Below are 11044 nucleotides of genomic sequence, written 5' to 3'. Positions count from 1 at the left end.
CGAACTAGAAAAGGAAAGAGTCAAGACTCACACCTAGATGCAGATTGCAAAATCTAAAGGAGTCAAAGATATAGGGCACATGGAAAACAAGTTGAGAGAGATGAGCAGAGAATTGAGCATGGTAAGGCACACAGAGAGCATCAGAAGAGCTCAACTGCAGGAAGAAAATGAATTGTTGAAAAAGAAACTACAAGAAAGGGAACCTCAAGGAGGAAATAAGTTGTCAATCTTGGAAGGACAACAATGAAAAGAGGGACCCCAGGTAGATAGTGAAGCAGCAGAGAAACAACAAGAAGAAGAAGAATCACAGATAGATAGTGAGACACTGATGAAACAACGACAAGAAAGAGAATCTCAGGCAGCAAGTGAAATGATGATTTTGAAAAGGCAACTGCAGGAAAAGGAAGCCCAGTTAGCTTGCATGACCAGCTGGGCAATGGAGGCCTTGCAATGTAGACAGCCAACTAGATCATATGCGTTGTATCTCAAAGATCAGTGGCTCCAATTCCAGATTAATACACTAGCTCAGAGGGGCACAATACCATTTCAAAATTATGGCCAATTTATGCATTTATGTGATCACAACTCAGCCGAAGATAAAGCAAAGCTAGCAGAATTTTACCTACACAACATGAAACTTGCTGACATGAATTTATGGGATCCAAATGCTACATTGGGAGACTTGCAGTTAATGGCTATGGCTTCCTAGATGAGACATGAAGAAAAGAGAGCAGTGGAAATTCAGAAACTAATGGCAAAAGAGCTAAGTGAGCCTCTGATGATTGGAGCAAAACTAGCAGAACCTTTGGATCTCATCTATGCCCACTAACACCTTGCAGCCAATCCTCAAGTTGCCCCTGACTATGTTGACAGACATGCACAGGCTATTTCTCACTTTGAAGATATGGAGAGATTCTTTGTCGATGACTACCTTCATTCCTGCATGAGAAGGTGGAATACATTGTCACATAGCCTAAGGATCAGGGAGTATCACTCCCCAACCAGAATGAGGAAGGACATGAGGAGAGTTCCCCTATATAAGAAATCAATGCAAAACCTGAAAGCCAACTAGATTGGTCTTAAATTCAGTCTTCCACTGCTGTTAGGATTGTTGGAAGGATAAGGAGGAGGAAGAACAGAAACAATGGGAGGAAGTGGATAGGAAAGCAGGTTTCCATGACAGAGAGGAAGACATCACATCAAAGGCTTAGGATGCCAGTGAATCTGTTAGAGCTATTAAAGATGAAGAACTAGATTAGTTGCTTAGAGGATGAGCAACCCATTCAGTAGGGGGTGATGATGAGCCCTAGAAATGGGTAATTATATGGGCTCATTCTGCCTCTTATTTCGATTTAATCCACCATTATCAGTAGTTTTGTGCATATTTTTGAATATATTTATGTCAATAGAGTGGATTGGGTTGGTCACTTTGCCATGTAGTCTAATAAGTGTTTATTGCAGATTTTTTGGACAATTTTCGACAAAGACCGGGAATTTATGAGCAAAATGGTAGCCAAACCTGAGGAAACAGGGAAGAGGACTCATAGGAGGGGTGTCTCCTTCATTAATGACCCCTTTCCTCAAATCCTTCATCATCATCTTAGAGTACAAAGGCCCACATTGATGATTCCAAGGGGCAGCCGAGCAAGTCAAGTAGGATTGTTGTTATCTTTAGTTCTAGGAAGCCGAGTTCCTTAATTTTAGGAGCACTGTTGGGAGTCCCCATTTGTATAAATAAGAAGGCTTCGAGCCTCAGTGGGTTATCCAGTTCTTAGTATATTTTCACACTTTTGTGCAGCCTTGTACTCAGCTCATTCTCGAGCTCTTTTTGAAGACAGTTTATGTGATGTAACAACTATTTTTTGATAAATGAAGATGAAACAGTTTTTGATCTAGCACTGATCTTTTCTAGAGGGCTAAAGCTCTTGGGTTAGGGCCCAACCAAAGCTTCCCAGCACCTACTTTGTGTATTTATATGCTTTTGCTTTCATTCATGAGATAATTTCTGTTGTTTAGGTTCATCTTGATTTGTTAAATTAGGTTGCTTTTGATGGTTAAAATAGTTGTTTTTGGTTCAAGTTTCTTAAGTAAGTTGCTGTAGTGACAGAAAAATATCCAAAAAGGCCAACAACAGGTCTTGATCTCCTTTCTCCCTTCTTGGGACCATGATTTGATGTCAAGGCACTACTGCTGCCACCAAAAACATAGTTTTTGCCCTTCCATGCAACTGCTAGTGTGATACTTTGATTTGGAAAAGTTGATATTTGTTCAGATTCACTTGCTTAGATAAGTTCATCTCATTTTTCCATGGTTCTCTCACATGTTTTTCTGTTCATAAGGTATTGTTCAACATCTTCTGGTTTTAGGTCAAAAATTAGGTTAAGTTAGACAAAACTCTATTTTTGGTTCTTTCTATGGTCAGTTTTGCTAAGTGCATGTGCAGATCTCTTGTATGAAATCTCAGCTCACCATCCCTCCATCAAATAGCCAGCACTAACTCACTTCTCCCAAATTTCCCAACTCATTTGCAACATTTCGCCAGTATGCCCTAATTTCTGTGTTTTTCCATAAGGTTGCTTTCTTGCCCCTTGAACATATCCAACAATCTCCATCGTCCCTGATCTTCCTTGACAAGTTATAGACCCCCCAACACCTTCATCTAGCCTTCATTTTCCTTTCCCATCATTTTTCCACCTTTAAACCTCCAAAAACTACTTTCGGCCTCCTCCTGTAGATCCTCCTGTAGAACCTCAAATCCCCTACAGCCTCCTGTAGAATTTCCTGTGAGTGATTTTTCGAAGTTTGATCACAATGGAAGTCTTCAGAAGGGTACTAGGGGCTTCTTAGGACCCCTCCACACCTTCCTCACCTTTTGCAAAAGCCAACTCCATCTTCCTTTGCCACCAAACCTCTGCACAGCCACAACCAGTGAAATGACAAGCATAATAATTTCACATAAAAATACTCAAAAATACAAAAAGATGATTTATTCTCATTTCTCTTCAGAAGTAGCCTGAATAAATGAAATTTTCCTTTTCAGTAGTCAATGGCACTCATTTCATTAGTTTCCATCTCTTTTCTTGCAAAAGTAGGGTTAGTGGGTAAACTAGGGCTTGCTAGGGTTTGTTAGGGCTTGCGTTTCATTTTAGTTTTCATTCTCTTTCTGCAAATAGAATAGCCTCTGTAGAGTTAGCCTTCTTTCATCATAGTTAAAAGCTTCTTCTGAGAACACATAGAAGTTGGCTAAAGATCCTAGCTGATCAAGTGACAGCCTGCAGTAAGAGCTAGTACTTGTGCATATAGAACCATTGCTTCCAAGTTTGTTACGAACTACCGGGTTGATAAAAGTAAAGAAGGAAGCCCCAGGAGTCGCAGCAGTATTGATGCAATACTGGAGCTCACCACTTGACCAAAATTGGTGAGCAGCACCATCATCGAGTATCGTGATGAGCCAAGGAATCTTCAACAAGCAACCTAAGCCTATCCTCCTCTTTTTTTCCTTTTAGAGCCTGCCTTAGCCTTGCTTTCATCTGTTTGACCCTCACGCTGCAAATTTTGTTCTATGTCCTGTAATGGTAAGGCATGTGCCTGATGATCTGGTTATCTCTATTAGCCTTCTGCAACAGCTTCTCCAAGTGCAAAGTGACCCTTTCAAGCTAAATCTCTCTATCACCCTTAATTTCCTTCTCAATGGGAGTCAAAGTAACAGGTGCCTCTTCCTCTTGCGTAGCTGATTTACCCTTGCCACCTTGTCATTTTATCTTGAGAAGTTCCAGCTCCATGAGGACCTGCTTGTCACTAAGTTGTTTGTTTTCTTGTTCCAGGTATGTGATGACATGCTTGGCTCTCTCCAAATTATCCATCAATGCTTGGAATTGAGCCTCCTTTTCCTGTATGATGATGTCCTTTATTGTTTCTTCATCTTGAGCCTCTAAGTCAATTGTTTCCATGCCATGATTTGGCTCATCATGCTTTGTCAAATCAAAGTCTCTCTCTTCCTCATCATCAAAATTTTCCACCTGCACGTTTTCTTTCCCTTTGTGCAGTTGCTGCACCTGTTCTTGTTGTGTTGATGAAGAAGGCAAAGCCACTTCCACACCCTATGGAGCAAGAATTTTCCTATGAGTTGATGAAGAAGGTAAGGTCCCTTTTGCATCCTGTGGAGCAAAAACTTGCCTATCAGCTGCAAACAATCTTCTTGTGCCCCTCTCGTATGTCATGTAGGCCCCGGGAACCTTAGTAGCTCTAGTCTCTTTAGCTTTATCATCTGTCTTCACCTGAGTACTGCTAGAAGGTCCTCCAGATTCTTGAGACACTAGTGGAGGAATTTTAGGACCCCTGAAGATGTCATGAGCAATAAATGTCTCCCAAGAGATGTTGAGGAGGCTAAGATGATGAAGCACAATCATCTTGATCAGGGAATAATGATAAAGACTACTCATCTGCTGAGGGTATGGATTCTTCTGCACAAAGTGGGCCATCTTCTCAATGTTTCTGAACAAGAAATAAGGGATGTTTAACAACCTCACCGTGGTAAAATGCATGAGAAACCTGATGTGATAGGTGTATAGTCTAGAAAATCTGCCCTCACAAGTGAAATATTTCATGATGGTTTTCATCATGGGAGCATACTTGTCTTCAAGGAACCCAAAAGAAAAAAGCCTTTTTGCCTCATTTCTATACCTGGGTTTAATATAAGGCTCATAACAGTGTTCATCCAGGTTCTATTCCTTGTACCACTTCTCCCCTACATTTGGAATCCTGGTTTCATCTGCAATGATGGAGGGTGAGACTATGAATGTCACCCTAGCAAGAGTCACCTTGTCATCCCAAAGATTTGCTACAAAAAGCCTAGTGAGCTCAGGGTGGTGTTGAACTCTCTCTACCTGCACATAGAACTCATAGCACCGAGGATGTATTAAGCAAGTGACAGCCAACTAAGAGTCCTACAATTCTCTGAGGTTTGATGGCTCTTCCCTGATAATTCTGCCTCCCTTGTGTGGTTTTCTCTGATGCCTAGGTCTATTTGCTGAACTGTCACTGCCGGTGTTTTCCTCCTCCTCATAGTCTCTGTCTTCTCTGTCCATGTTTGCAAATTTTGAGGTTGTCCACTCCTATAAAAGGGATGAAGGAAGTGAGCAAGAGAGATTAGGAATAAGGGAATGGGAGATGACCTTGTGAGGTGTTTGGTGAGCTTAGAAAATGAAGGGGATGGTATAAGTCATAAAAATGAGAGGGAGGGCATGGTTTGTTTGAAATATTTCTATTTGGGAAGAGGGATAAAGGGATGTGGATGTTATGGAATGATATAGGGAAAGAGTTTAGAGTTTTAGTGATAGGTGATAGGAGGAATAATTGGGGTTTAGCGTTTAGGCACAACCAAGGGAGAATTTAGGGTTTCACATTTGCCATGAGGAATTATGTTTAAAAGTTTGATTACAAACCAATAATGTAGTATGCGAGGAAAACATACGTGTATGAAGGAAGAGAGGGCAATTTTTGATGTTTTTAGGTAGTAGGAGGCTTTTTGGCCCTTGCTGGCTCAACACGCAGAGCCTGCTACAGGCGCGCAACGCCCTCTTGAATGCACAGTGCAGTGTTTACATTCGTGAAATCGCTCAACGCATAGTGCCTATCTTGTACGTATAGCACCACTCCCTAAACACACAACGCCACTTCTCCTCTGCCTGAAATGTGTAGCGCAACTCTTGAATGCGCAACACCACTTCTCCTGAATGCACAACACCAACTCCTGAATGCGCAACGCCACCTCCACTTCCTGAAATGTGCAGTGCCAACTCTTGAATGCGTAGCGCCACTTCTCCTTGGCCCAAAACTCACTCAACCTCTCCTCTCTTCTTCACTTTTGGACTTCTTCTTTGCCAAATAAGAATAATAAGCTTGAAAATGAAATGTGACACCTTATATAAGAGTAGATTTTTATATTTCACTAGAAAAACCCACTTTCTAATGTTTTTTGACCTTTTCAAAATCTCTGTTTTAATGCCTTTCCTTATTTGTTACTTTTCAGGTGGATGATGCTCAGTTTGAACTGATTTTTGTAGTGGTTCATTCTCTTGTAGCAAGGAGAGATGCATTGGTGCAGTAGGGATCATTTATTACATAAAGTGACTTAAAATTTACATAAGAATTATAAATTAACTCAAAATACTCTGTTTTCACCTCAAAAACATGTTTTTTAGGTGAAAACTACATTAAAAAAATAATTATATAGTGACTATGACTTACTAGCCATCATTATTGACTTATTTATCATCCTCATCCCCTTGTTGCCCTTTATTTACACCTTTAAATCATGCCTTCAACCTTGGAAATGAAACCCTGAGACCTAATGAAAACATGCCCTAAGACCTAATGAAAACATGATTGCATTTTGACCATGAAACCATGACTTAAGACAATCCTGAAGATGGGTTAGCAAGTATACTTTATGAGGGAAAACCATCAATGGATTAGTTTGAAATGACCTAAAGAGATGATGAAAAAAAATTCAGTATCGGACCCTTAAAATGAAAATGCAAAGAGAAAATTTTGATCCCTGATGGAAGTATGCACATACTAACACTAACAACAACCAAGACCAAAGTGGAGTCATTGTCCAGCAAATGAAGCAGCGGTGGAGTTGCTATGATCAATCTCCAAGTGGGATATTATTGGGTGTGGAGCCTGATTATATTCTTTATTTATATGTATCACCACATTGGACCCCAGTTCATAATGTGGCAGAAATTATGCCTGTAAAATGTATGCTACAAGGGGCGTCCAAGGAGGGGCAGTTGTGATCTTTGGGAGCCCCCCCTAGCGGGGGATCGGAGGCAACACCCCCAAAGCTAAAAATAGATGTAAAATTTCCTTGTAAAATGTTGTAATTTCATAGTCAATCTCGACCAATCATTAGGTGGAGATCTGATGGTAAAAGTTATGCTTAATTTAGGGTTTTTTCCCTAGAAGGTAACCCCTCTCTATATATCACGGAATTGTATTGCATCTATGTAGATTGGTATTCTGAGCGAGAAAGAGAGAGGAGATTGTGTGAGAGAAAAGAGGGAATTACAACAGATCTGTCTCTTCATTTTGTTGGATAATATAAAAGGAAGGACTGGTTGTTTCTCCATGGATCTAGCCCAAATTGGGTGAACCACATATATCTGTGTCTCTCTTGTTTTATGCATTTTTTGTGTATATTTCTACAATATATTTTATGTGTTCCATTGCTCTGTAATATATAATTTTCTAACATTGTCTTTGTACTATATCGCACATGTTAGCATGCCCTAGCATTCCCTAACACACCTTGGCAGTCATGACCTCACTGCTAGAATTGCATTTTTCCATGACTTGGGAACCTTACATTCACTAGAACACCTCGGCATTCCCTAGTTGTCATGCCCTCACAGATAACATTAATTTTTTTATGACTTGGGAACACAACCAATTCATTAGCAAAACAATACTTCTTTGTGCCCAACCCAAATTACCCTTTCTCTAAAATTTCTTTGTCCACGCCTTATCACAACCATAAGATTGACTCTTGCAAGTCTTGTTCTAAACTTCTCCGAAAACACTTCATCTTTGGGATACTTGGAATTTACAGACACTCATTGGCACACACTCTTATTTGTTCATTTCCAAGCATTTTGACCTAGTTCTCCCTTGTGTTCCCCTATACTCCCTAACACTCCTCAACATCCATTGACACTATCTGCCATGTGTTAGCACACCTTTTCATTCCTTGGCATGCCTTGACACTCCTTAACTATCATGCCCTCACAACTACCCTTACTTTTTTTTAGACTTGGCCAGAACCCAACTAAGTCTTGCCCCGACTACAACAACTTAACCAACTTATAGTTACTACAACTATACTATGCCTTGTTCACCTAAGAACTTCCTATAACACATCTTAGGCTAACCATGCCTAATATCAACTCATCCCACTTAACAAGTTACCAAGTCAAGGCTCACGTCCAACCATGGCCATAAAACAACTAAGAAACACAATTTACATTTTGACATGCCATAGCACCTGGCATGTCTGACAATCCCTTAGCCCTATGTGGCATGTGCTAGCATCCCATACATTTCTTGCAGGCATGCTTTGCACTCCCTAGCACACTCTAGCACTCCCTGACATGCCTTAGCACTCTAGCATACCTTGGCACTACCGAGCATATAACATTGTCACTCCCTCCTTAGAACACTTGGAACTCATTGACACTCCCTATCACACACTCTTATCTCTTCATTTCCATGCATTTTGAACTAGTTCTCCCTTATGCTTCTGTGGCACTCCCTAACATTCGCTGACACACATTGACACACCCTAGCACATGGCACATCTTGGTATGTTGCCTTGGCACTCTAGCATTCCTTGGCACTACCTAACATATCTTGTCACTCCCTCCTTACCACAACAAGAACTCACTAACACTCCTTGTCAGACACTCTTATTCATTCATTTCCATGTATTTGAAACTAGTGGCCCCTTTTGTTTCCCTGGCACTCCATAACACTCCCTGGCATGCATTGGCACACCCTAGCACCTAGAACATCTTGGTATGTTGACCTAGCCTCTAACATGCCTTAGCACTGCCTACCATACCTTGTTACTCCCTCAGCACACATGTATCTCACTGAAACTTCCTGTCACAAGCTCTTATTTGTTCATTTGCATGCATTAATTTGACCTAGTGCTCCCTTATGTTTCCATAGCACTCCCTAACACTTTCTATCACATGTTTACACACCCTGGCACCTGGCACATCATGGTTGCATGTCGCCCTAGAAATCTAGCATGCCTTAGTGCAACCTTGCATACCATGTCACTCTCTCCTTAGCACACTTGGAACTCACTGACACTCCCTGTCAGACACTCTTATTCATTCATTTCCATCCATTTTGACCTAGTGCTCCCTTATGTTTCTCTGGCACTCCCTAACACTCCTTAGCACGCATTGGCACACCTTCGCACTTGGCACATCTTGGTATGCTTCCCTAGCACTCTAGCATGCCTTGGCAGTACTACATAGGATACATTGTCACTCCCTGCTTAGCACACCTGGAACTTGTTGAATGTAATGTTCCAAACTAGAAAAATAGTTCTATGCAAAGTGGACGATAAAAAATAATTCCATAAAATTAAATCAAACCATCAAACCATCAAATTGGCAACCAAACTATGTTGTCTACTCATTTTATTAAATGGGAAGAGGTGTACAAAAATGTGTTGGAATGTGTGCACCTAGCTTGTTCTAGGCAAGATAGCAAAATCACAAAATGAACATTGGAACACCCTCCTCAAATCTGCTGGTAATCTGACCCAAGAGCTGCATTGTTACTTCCCAAAAAGGTGTTGCTGCTTGCAATGATCTGTCGTTAGATCCTTTTCCATTTTTCAAAAAATTCTGGGAAATTAACCCCAACCTCTATGCAAGAAACCCATAATAACCCACGAAGTAATTGGCCAAATGTTGACCTCGGAATTTTGGCCCAAATTCCCCTCGGCTCCTCTAATTGCTGGCTGAGTTGGGACCCCTGTTTGACCCCTCAGGTCTACCTAGAAAATTCTATAAAATTAGGAGAGTGATCCTTGCCCAAAATCTAGAAAAACTCAGAAAAGGTTTCCCTTGGTTCCAAACTTCTAAAATTGACCCTTCACAGCTTGACTCTCCTCCAATTTTGAATTATGTTGTTGTGACTGATCTTGTCAATCTATGCTCTCCTAACTCCAACAATCCTCCTCCAATGGCCCTCCAAATGATCTCCTACTTCTCCCAGCCAGTTCCATCTCTATAATTCCTTCCTCCAACTCCAATGTGAGCCTAGTGATGGCTCTTTGTGTAGGCCTAGGTGACTATAAATCAAACAGTTCCATTGCTGCAACCTCCTGAACCAAAACTATCTTGAAAGGTTTATCCTCTACCATAGCTCCAATACCAAAATTCCCCTAGTAGTTGCTACCTAGATGAACCCACAAGAAACACCTACATGTTCCCCTTCTGTGTCTTCCAGAAATATGCACTAGCTCAGACAAATGTTGAATGATGTGACTGTGAAGCACCACTAGCTCTCCTCCAAGGTAGTATGAATTTCCTTCCTTGGGTGGCACTTGAAATCCACCGAAGCAAGGGTTGAGATCTCCACTCGGAGACACGCGTGTGCTAAACAACATAGTAACTTGGCTAAGCAGCTCGAGCAACTAAGGTTGAGTTCAATATGTCAAAAAGATACCAAATGAGGCTGAGCCCCCTCTATTTATAATTTGTGGGCCTCTTTTCCCATGTGGCCCCCCTCCAACTAGCAATTCGACTTTCCCTCCTTAGTCATTTGAACTTCCCTCTAAGGTGGTGTGTATTTCCTCATGTGGGTGGCCCCCACGCTATGCCAACAAAACATTTCGGCCCCTTTTTCCTTCCTAAGTATTTTCCAAAAATCACATGGGTCCCATGGCCTCCAAAATTGTCAAAATTGTAGAATAAATAAACCTGTAACAATTTAATTTTGGAAGGGACATTACACTGACACTTCATTTCCATGCATTTGAAACTAGTGTTCCCTTGTGTTTCCTTGGCACTTGGCCCTAACATTCTCTAGCATGCATTTGCACCACACCTTGGCACCTGGCACATCTTGGCATGCCTTAGCAAATGGCTTGTCTGAGCATGCCTAGCATGCCTTAGAATTGTCTAGCATGTGTTAGTACTTCCTGGCATTCCCTAGAACACCTTGGAACTACTTAATTGTCATGCCCTCATAGATCGCTTTACTATTTTTGCGACTTTGGAACCCAACCAAGTCATTGGAAAAATAGTGTTGTGTTCAACCCAAAGTCTCTCTTTGTCTGAAACTACTTTGACCAACCCCTTATAATTGTAACCATAAGCTTTCTCCTGCAATTCCTATTCTAACCTTCTCCTAACACACTTTGTCCTTGAGACACCTGGAATTCATTAACACTCCTTGGCACACACACTTATTTGTTCATTTCCAGGTATTTTGACCTAGTTCTCCCTTGTGATGCCCT

This window comes from Pinus tabuliformis, chromosome 5_2 (assembly GCF_031772625.1).
Source record: "Pinus tabuliformis cultivar Carrire ecotype Pingquan chromosome 5_2, CPIR1, whole genome shotgun sequence".
NCBI lineage: Eukaryota > Viridiplantae > Streptophyta > Pinopsida > Pinales > Pinaceae > Pinus > Pinus tabuliformis.
The sequence above is the reverse complement of the archived record's forward strand: the minus strand, read 5'-3'. Positions refer to the sequence as shown.